General features: G+C 33.8%; 1 non-coding gene across 1 annotated transcript; it reads right to left on the reverse strand.

Moving 5' to 3' along the window:
- Positions 1–8,389: 8,389 nt before the first annotated feature.
- Positions 8,390–8,462, reverse strand: Trnav-cac (transfer RNA valine (anticodon CAC)). The gene has a single exon. It is a non-coding gene; the product is annotated as a tRNA-Val (tRNA).
- Between the last annotated feature and the right edge of the window lie 485 nt (positions 8,463–8,947).

The raw sequence follows: 8,947 nt of genomic DNA on the forward strand, positions 1-8,947 counted from the left end.
ATAATGGTAACCTCTGCGGTAATATTTTTAAGAAGGAATTGTTCGTTATTTAAATTTGTGTTTTTATTTTTGTTTCGAAATTGGAGTAGGGATATAAATAATTCTGCTTTTGAAAAACTTATCTTATTTTGAAGTGAACGGGAAATTATAACCAAGCCAATGTTTGTATGGTGAATAAAATATTGATTGTGATGAAAAAGTTGACTGAATACTGTTAATACTAAGCTTAATAAAAATACTTACGTAGACTCTAATCTAAATATTAACGACAGTAATCAAGAATTCAAAACTACATCTTATTATTCATAAGCAGCAGAACTCATTCTAAGCTGTTTCTTTACAGCCAAGAAGAAGAGAAGTAAAAAAAACATTGGCAATAATAATATCATACACTGTAGTAGGTAGCGATTCAATACAACTTTTTGACCTAAGGGCGTTCCTTCACTTTCGAACATCGTCTGTATTGTAATGTTTTTTACATTACGTATCCAAGTAATGCAACAGCAATATTTACAACTTGCAACATTAATGCAGACAAGTGCTCGTGTAATGTAATGCTAGGAATCGAATCTGTAATATAACTCTATTGGCCGATGAACGTTGGCGTAGGAACTCCCTTATAACCTTTGTTAGGTACTTAGTACAGTCATGAGCAATATAATGTCCCCACTTTAGGACTCTGTCGTACTAACACGTTTGATATTTAGTGAGACTTACAATTCAATTTATCAAAAAAGTTAATGTGACATGGTACCAAAGTGCATATAATATTTATGTTCGTGACCGTACTAGAGGTCTTATGTTAGGTACTTTTTAAGTTTATTTTGTATTTTTTTCCCAGTAGGTTATGTGTCTCACATTAATCACAGTAAGTACATTAATGTATTCATAGTCCGTAACTAGAACACGGTCTGCCGATGAAGTTGTTCTGGTACTAAACATGACGTAGATTAATACAAGGACCAAAGCCTTGTAAGGGTTCCGTAAACGGAAGAAGGAAACTTAAGTCTCTAATTTCTAGTGATTCTTTAAAACTTTTTATTTGAATTTGGAATGTGAATTTAAATTCAATTCACTTTATAATTAAAGTGAGTGTTGTATAGTCGAAACGAAACGCAAGGTTTGAGTTTTACTTATTTGTTTTGTTTGATATTTTTGTCTGAATCTATTTTGATTTTGTTTTTTAAAAAACGCAAGATTCCTAATAACATCAGTATTACCTACGCGTTTATTTTTAACTGTTTATTGACCACAACTGAACCGATTTTGATGAAACGCGCACTATCGCCTAAGTTGGACGTAACTTAATCTAATAAAAAATCCTCCCCCCTCCTCCAGAACCTCCCCCCCTTGCCTTTAGCTCCGCAATACTCTGACGCGATTCGGATGGCGCTCAGAGCAGTCTATTTCAAAGCTGTCCTAGGACTCCTGTCCTACGAATCTGAATAGTACTAACAGTTCCTGCTGCCATAAAGATACCACAGCAAAGATAACTTTGTCATCCCTAATCTGGTTTTGGTTTCGGACATTACAGGCTGATCACCCGATTATCCGAAAGTAAAATGATCCGAGCTTCTGCTGGTTCCTGCTACTTAATATTTACTTAAATAGGTACTTAAGTATGTAGTCATGGAGCCATGTCAGCCTTCGCGTCGCAAACTTAACCAGACTAACTTAACTGTCACCAGGGTTGATGAGGTTAGTCACTGATCTCACAACCCACATGAGCGAAGAATACTCAGTTTGATTCAGTACTTAATACATTACGGGCATGAGTAGTGTGTTAGTACTAATACCTATGTCTATAGATAGAGATCGTATATTAGCATATAGAATACAGATTCTGAAATGCGATATTTATTTCTCTGGTGACCAGTGAGCCAACTTTGCAATCAAATGATACAAAATTATAAGCATAGATTTGCCACTACATTGGAATTGAATTGGTTATACCAGTCAAATAAACAAAAGGTCGCAGGTTCGAACCCAGGACAGGCCTAAACCAATGATTGTCGAATTTGTTTTTGAATTCATGTTTGGATCATAAATGATTATCACGTGCTCAGCGGTGAAAGAAAACATCGTGAGGAAACCCACCTTCCCGATAAATGCATTTTCGGAGGTATGTGACCTAGCCTGTATTGGGCTGGTTTTCCCTTCGCGGGTTGGAAGGTCAGACAGGCAGTCGCGTCTGTAAAAAACCGGACCTGTCAAATTTTCAGGTTAGGTAAGCGGACCCTGTGAAAAACGGGATAATGATACCAGTCAAATAAGTGACGTAATAAAATTATTATTAGTCGGAACAATATTGGCATTTTGTTGTTCGAAAGGAGATCGGCTTTCCATACTTTGGCCGGCCCAAATTTGAAAGTACCGGCCAGAGAAAAAAAATGTGTCGAACCTAGAAAAATGTAACTTAGAAAGCCAAATTTTGAGAAGTAGCTATAGATCTACTAATTTATTTAGGTATGTACGTGTTTCTTATAGATTCGACTTTATTTTTGAGCCTACTTGACTAAGTATTCAAGCTCTATGAGTACTATGTAGTAATAAAATTACGAAATAAAATTTATTTATCAAATACTGAAACACTTATTTTACTAAGTATTACGTGGTACTTACTATGTTATACACAGGTACTAATCTCAAAATTTAATCACCCTAGTCTACGTAAAAAAGAATGCAAAAAAAATCAATTTCTAAATTTCGAACGCGTGCACGTCAATCCGCGAATTTGATTTGATTGGACGAATTCCCGCGGGATGCGCGTACGATCCCCGAAATAGGGGAAATTGAGGAAAATAAAACTTTTATTACCACACGTGTTACTGGCCAGCATTTCTTGACACCTGACGCCTATTGCTTTGTACATTTTTAAAGGTTGTAGTAGTGGAATGGCAGGTCATGTTACGTTGGTTAGGGATGCGTAGGGTAACCAATCATGAGTCGATGTCTCGATTGATTGGCAAAGGGCGATTTGGCAATCCCTCGTTTGGGGTGCGTGTTTTAGGATATGTGACATGTGGGTGGGACTTCTAAACGTGTAGGTATTTTTTGCAATATGTTGTGATAATTTTTATGACATGTAGGTTTACGCAGCGAAACATATAAAAATAATGTATTCACTGGATCCTTTTAACAGTCATTGTGTTGACTTATTACTTGCGCTTTCTCGAAGATTCACGTATAGAGTTTATCACCTTTTGAATGATTATAATTTGCATTTAATCAAGTTTTACCTATATAAGTAGGTAGGTAAGTACATATTTATTTTGAAACATTAGTTTATGTTTCTAAAGTTATTTCAAAATTGTGTTGGTACACCCGTACACAGTAGTAATTCATAATTGTAATTGTAACTGTTTCATGTAGTACATGACATGTGTATGGTAACATAATATTATACGCCTGCCTATACGCTATTTGATTTGATGAAAATTATTGTAACATGAAATTAATACTTGTAAGCGTAAGTAATAGCATTAAGTAACGGTAGCCCGATCCGAAGGTTCCATTCTCCAATCAATCATTGCTTACCATTCATACTTAAATTTATAAGACCATTTTGAATAAAATCTCTACGCTGGCCACTGCATTCGTTTTAAAAAGAAATAAGACCGAGAATCGCGCGGGAAACGTTTTGACAGTCGTAAAACAAAATGGCTGCGGGCAGTCAACAAATCCGCGCGCCTACGCGGCTAAAGGCGCATTCACACGGCCGACCGTTAGAAAATAAATAAATATCGTTGGCCGACACCTTTCACTGAGCTTCGAGTGTCCCGATCATTCCCACGTAGTTCCACTGTGAATTTCCTCCCTTTTAGAACAGTGCTATAAATTCGGCCCGTAAAAGTTTTACAAGACAATAAAACCGACAGAAAACAAAAGATTTATACTATGTTGTGCGTTTGCATCATAGTTATTCAAATTATGTGTCCCTAGATTATATTAATTGGTAGAACGAGCAGAAATCGATTATAATAATTACTTAATGGATACATTTTTGCGACAATAACTATCTACATAGAGGCAGAAAAGAAGTAGGTACCCAAGTAGCATGTTTATAAGATATAAGCACATTATGCAATGCTACTGCTTATCATTCATAATTTATAATACTACGGCATGATATTCGTAATTAGATAAATCTAATTCCCACAAATAAATGCGTCTTTGATGAATAGGTACAGAATGTCGAAATAACTGCAAACCAACGATCGAGTTATCCTCCCAACTCAATAAGTAGTTCTAGTCAACCAATATTACGTGAAATGTAAATATTTAAACATTATCAATCACTTTGTATGGAACGACAAACCGTGGCGGCTTCCAGAATGTTCTATTGCGACTGAGACCAATAACACAATTCAAATAATGCTCTACAAACAGACGAACAGAAATAACAAACCACATAAACTTGACTGCATGAAGCCGTTTTCCTTCAATTTAGATTTAATGCCAGCAATAAATTGCTTCGCGTCTACCTACGTCTAATCTCTAGTTTATTGATCACAAATTCACATCAACATTATCACAATGTAACTCCTTAAGAGCCATGGAATAAATCTTGTATGGAAAACAGATGCGTAGTTCGGATTTGCATTCCGCTGAATGTATTTGAAATAATTTGAATATAAAATGTGGTTCATTAACATACGAGTAAACTCGAGTGATCAATCGTTGGTAGAAATTTTAAAATCAATGTCCATTGTGACGTCATATTCCCCTAAAAGTTTCCCACGGGGCCAGTCAAGACGTATGCAAAATAACCGATTGTCAGGACTCAATGTGAACGCGCCCGGTAGCTAAGATATTCAAATTTAGAACCAACACAATATTTCTTTTTCGCAAATTATAATTCGAATGTTTCTTTTTCTGATTCAAATATGGCGTTTACCGCCACGAATTTGCTGTTTGGTAATAATTATGTTGTTATTTTCAATGTGAATTTATTTTATTTAGATACGCCATTATTCGGCAAAGGCAATCTGATATTTAAACTTTATTATTTTACGAGACTAGTTTTATTATTATTTTACTAAAAAGAACTTCTTTGACTTGACTTAACAATAACTGTCGTAAAATATGTCGGAAGTATGAAGTAGCTTGAAACTGGCAGTAAGAACCTCTCCACTTAACATTTACGATCATTTTCAATCAACAAGCGCCAGTACTACATACATAAGCAAACGACTATAAGTACATTCATCTGATAATTTATATTAAATTATCATTAATTAAATATACCTATATTATGTTAACTTTAAAGTGTACCTTTCTTTCACGACATGCTTCATAATTTAAAAAAAACATCAGATTCTAATTCAAGATTTTTCTATTAAAAATGATAACTTTTTTATCAATATTATCGCCGTATTCGAACATAAATTCTATTGAAATATGAAAATCGAAACTTTCTAAATTTTGCCCGTTAGTCTTACTAATACTATACTAACATAATTTAAAACTCAATGTTCACTAAACTTCGAATAGATGGGTTTAAAAACTAGTTTGACTAGTTATAAACAACATGCAATGGGAACTTGTAATAGTAATAAGAATAAAATACGTATGGGATTAATACATAACTTAAAACATAACTTTTTTGTTATGTAGTGGCCATACAAAAATTTACAAAATATTTAAAAAAAAATTTAGCAGTTGCTTACGTGAGATTATTTCATTTGTTATTAACCTTATCCATAAGGTATATAATTAATTTCTTATTAAAATATTTATTCATATAAATATATCCAAGAAATATAATAAACGAAAACTTATAAAACAATAAAAAGTAAAAGATAATGGATATGTATAATTTTTATTAATAATTAAAATACAATTATGAGTATGTTGAACAACGTTGTGTCATTTCGTTACGCCATATTTGATATAAACGCAGATGTTCAAAGCACAATTACATTTCAGACACTAGCCACTTATAAAATGCAAATTTTAATAACCATACAAAACATGAAACATATTCCAGACAATAAAAAATAAACCTAATAATAGTAATTTCGAAAAAAAAACGAGCAGATGCATTTAAAACAATAATGAATGTGATTTTTTTATTTTATTTTCCGGCCATTTTATTGTAATGACAGTTATTTTTTTTAATCTAGAAAAAAGTTAACCCTTGCGTAGTTTTTTCTAAGTAGGAGTAAAGTGTCTAGAAAAAAGTCAGGGGTAGAATTAACAAGCGTATGCAAATAAGATGAGAGAATCCGAGCGCGATATATTGTGTAGAAAACAACTGGGGGTTATAATATTCGGTTAAAACTAGATTGCATCGGGTGAGGTTTTTTTTTTTCAAAAAAAAGTTCGCTAATTTTATCAAATGCGTACCGACATTAAATGAGTGCTAATAGTGAATTGGATAAATGCACAGAAATTCAGATTAATATTGACTGTCCCAGCAGCTTCACCTACAATTGCTCAATAATGAATGACAAATCTACAAGCGCTATGGAGATTATTAAGATGAATTTTATTGTGCAAGCTACAGATAAATCTGTAATTCCAAATTCTGCGATTTATCCTTCTATTTCTCTCGTATGGGTTGATGAGGTTGGTCATTAACCTCACATGCCATACAATTACCCCGGAAGATCAGTTTCAACTAATAAAAATACAGTGTTATCTTCTTCTTCTATCGTGTGGGTTTTGGGTGGTGGATTACCAACCCCATCAACCCTGGTGTCAGTGTTATTATTGAGCAGCGATAGGCCCTGACACGACTCGTGTAATGACTACGTACTTATATCATCAGTAAGTAATAACCGGAACCAACGGCTTAGCGCGCTTTCCGAAGGCAATCAGGTGATCAGCCTGTAATGTCCTAACCAAACTAGGGATCACAAAGTGACATGTCCTCACCAGGATTCCGGGGCCTCCGGATTGTGAGCCTAACGCTCAAGAGAATGTGATCAAAAAGGCGCTGACGTATAGTGAAAACACTATAAGGATCAAAGCGATGATATGTTGAAACTTCATCCCCCTAGCATTATTCCGGGTTTGTGGTCTGCCTCGATGTCGCATACCATCCCTTGGCCACCATTCATTTACAGTCTTAGTCCATTTGTTGTCTTCTCCTCTTGCCAAGTGTCCTGCCCATCTCTACTACTAAAAAACAAATTCTATGTAGAAACTTACAAAAAAAAATATCTCTCTATTAAATCGACTTCCAGTACCTACATATAACAAAGAAATACCTATGCTCCTGCGGTTGTATGTAGGTAAATTCGTCATCTTCATAGAAATGATAATAGTTTCCTTTCCATGTTATTTTACATACAAATGATCTATCAAATTAGTCATCATTCCAACGTTTTCCTTTTTTTTTTTCACTCAAAGACGTATTTTCCGGTTTTTTTTTACTAAAAACAACATTCCAAATTGAATCTTATAGGTACCTACAATATAATTAATTCAAAAAACTATTATAGTTTGATGTTTAAGGTATTATGAGTAAGATTCGACAAAAACATAGTAGATATGATACGATTTAGTAAACAATTTTGATACGAATTCGAATAAAAAATATCCATCTAAGAGATCGTCCAAACTGGCTATACTAGGAAATGCCTGTGGCTATACTCAAGTGTGACATTTGGAAACCATTATTGGTATGTACCTACCTAGTCTTGGCGTATATACCTACGTAATAATTAAAGGGTGAATTTCCTAAAAAACGGTACGAAATAAAAATAACTTATTTTACTATTATAGTTTTTAATAATTATTAACGCCATTCCAAATTCGAAACCCAAATTATGTATTTTTAATAAACTCTTTTTGTTAACCAAAAAAGAAAAGAATTTAAAAAAGGAACACCCGCATGAACTCTTTCCTAAAGCGGAGTACACACTGCGTTCTTTTGTTTTATACTTTTAAAGCATTCATAAGGACAATAGGTTAATTGTTCTTGGCGCCCCTCGACGGCTCTTATTCTTTTACGCAAATGAATTTTATTCGAGGTTTTTTGGTATTGAGAGCCATGCGGGTGACACACGTGTGATGTCGCCTTTATTATTATTTTTTAAATGCAGTATAATTATAATATTTTTAAGGTCAGTTTTTTTGCCTGTGAAGAAGTTTGAATTGGGTCGTAAGATTTTGACTAGTTATAAAAAAGTTATATATAAGTATGACACGGCTTACATACCTACACCTACTAGTAATACGACACTAAACTTTACTTTTTGTATAGATAGGTCTTTACTTGTTGTCTATTTTAAATGGTACATAAAACTTTCCATTAAAAAAATACTTAATATAAATTATGCAATTTCGTTAAAACCTTACTGGATTTAATCAAAATATTCCAATTAGAAAGCGTAAAACAAAATAAGTAAAAATTATAAAATCCAAAAAAAATAAATTACGCTGTTTCCGCCCGGGATCGAACCGGGGGCCTTGTGCGTGTGAAGCACACGTGATAACCGCTACACTACGGAAACTTGTTAGTTGCTGTCGAAATTACGCTTACTATGCAAGAGTTATATCTGACCGGTTACACATGACGTAACATAGATAAGGATAATCATTTTGGCCTGTAGTCAATAAAGTTTTATCTACTCTCCGATAGTAATATAGCTACATGTATTCATCGAAAAATCAAGTATGAGTATATGGTTCATCATTTAAGTTACTATTAAGACTCCAATTAGTACTTGCCAAGTATGGTCGTAGGTGGTTTTCTGTTAGCATGTGACTCTGCCCATTCCGATAGGGATTACGGGCGTGAATTTTATCTGTGTCGAGGTGAATGTATTTGCCATTCGTCATTACATTTTGCACTATTAATAACAACATAACACGATGATTCATCTCAAAATCGAAATGAGAAATCATTTTTTGTTCTGAGGAGGAACCCTTTGGTGACAGTTATTTCCATTTATATATTTAAAGAACACTTACCACAAACACATTATTTACATATTAT

Source organism: Pectinophora gossypiella, chromosome 14, assembly GCF_024362695.1.
Source record: "Pectinophora gossypiella chromosome 14, ilPecGoss1.1, whole genome shotgun sequence".
NCBI classification, from domain to species: Eukaryota; Metazoa; Arthropoda; class Insecta; order Lepidoptera; family Gelechiidae; genus Pectinophora; species Pectinophora gossypiella.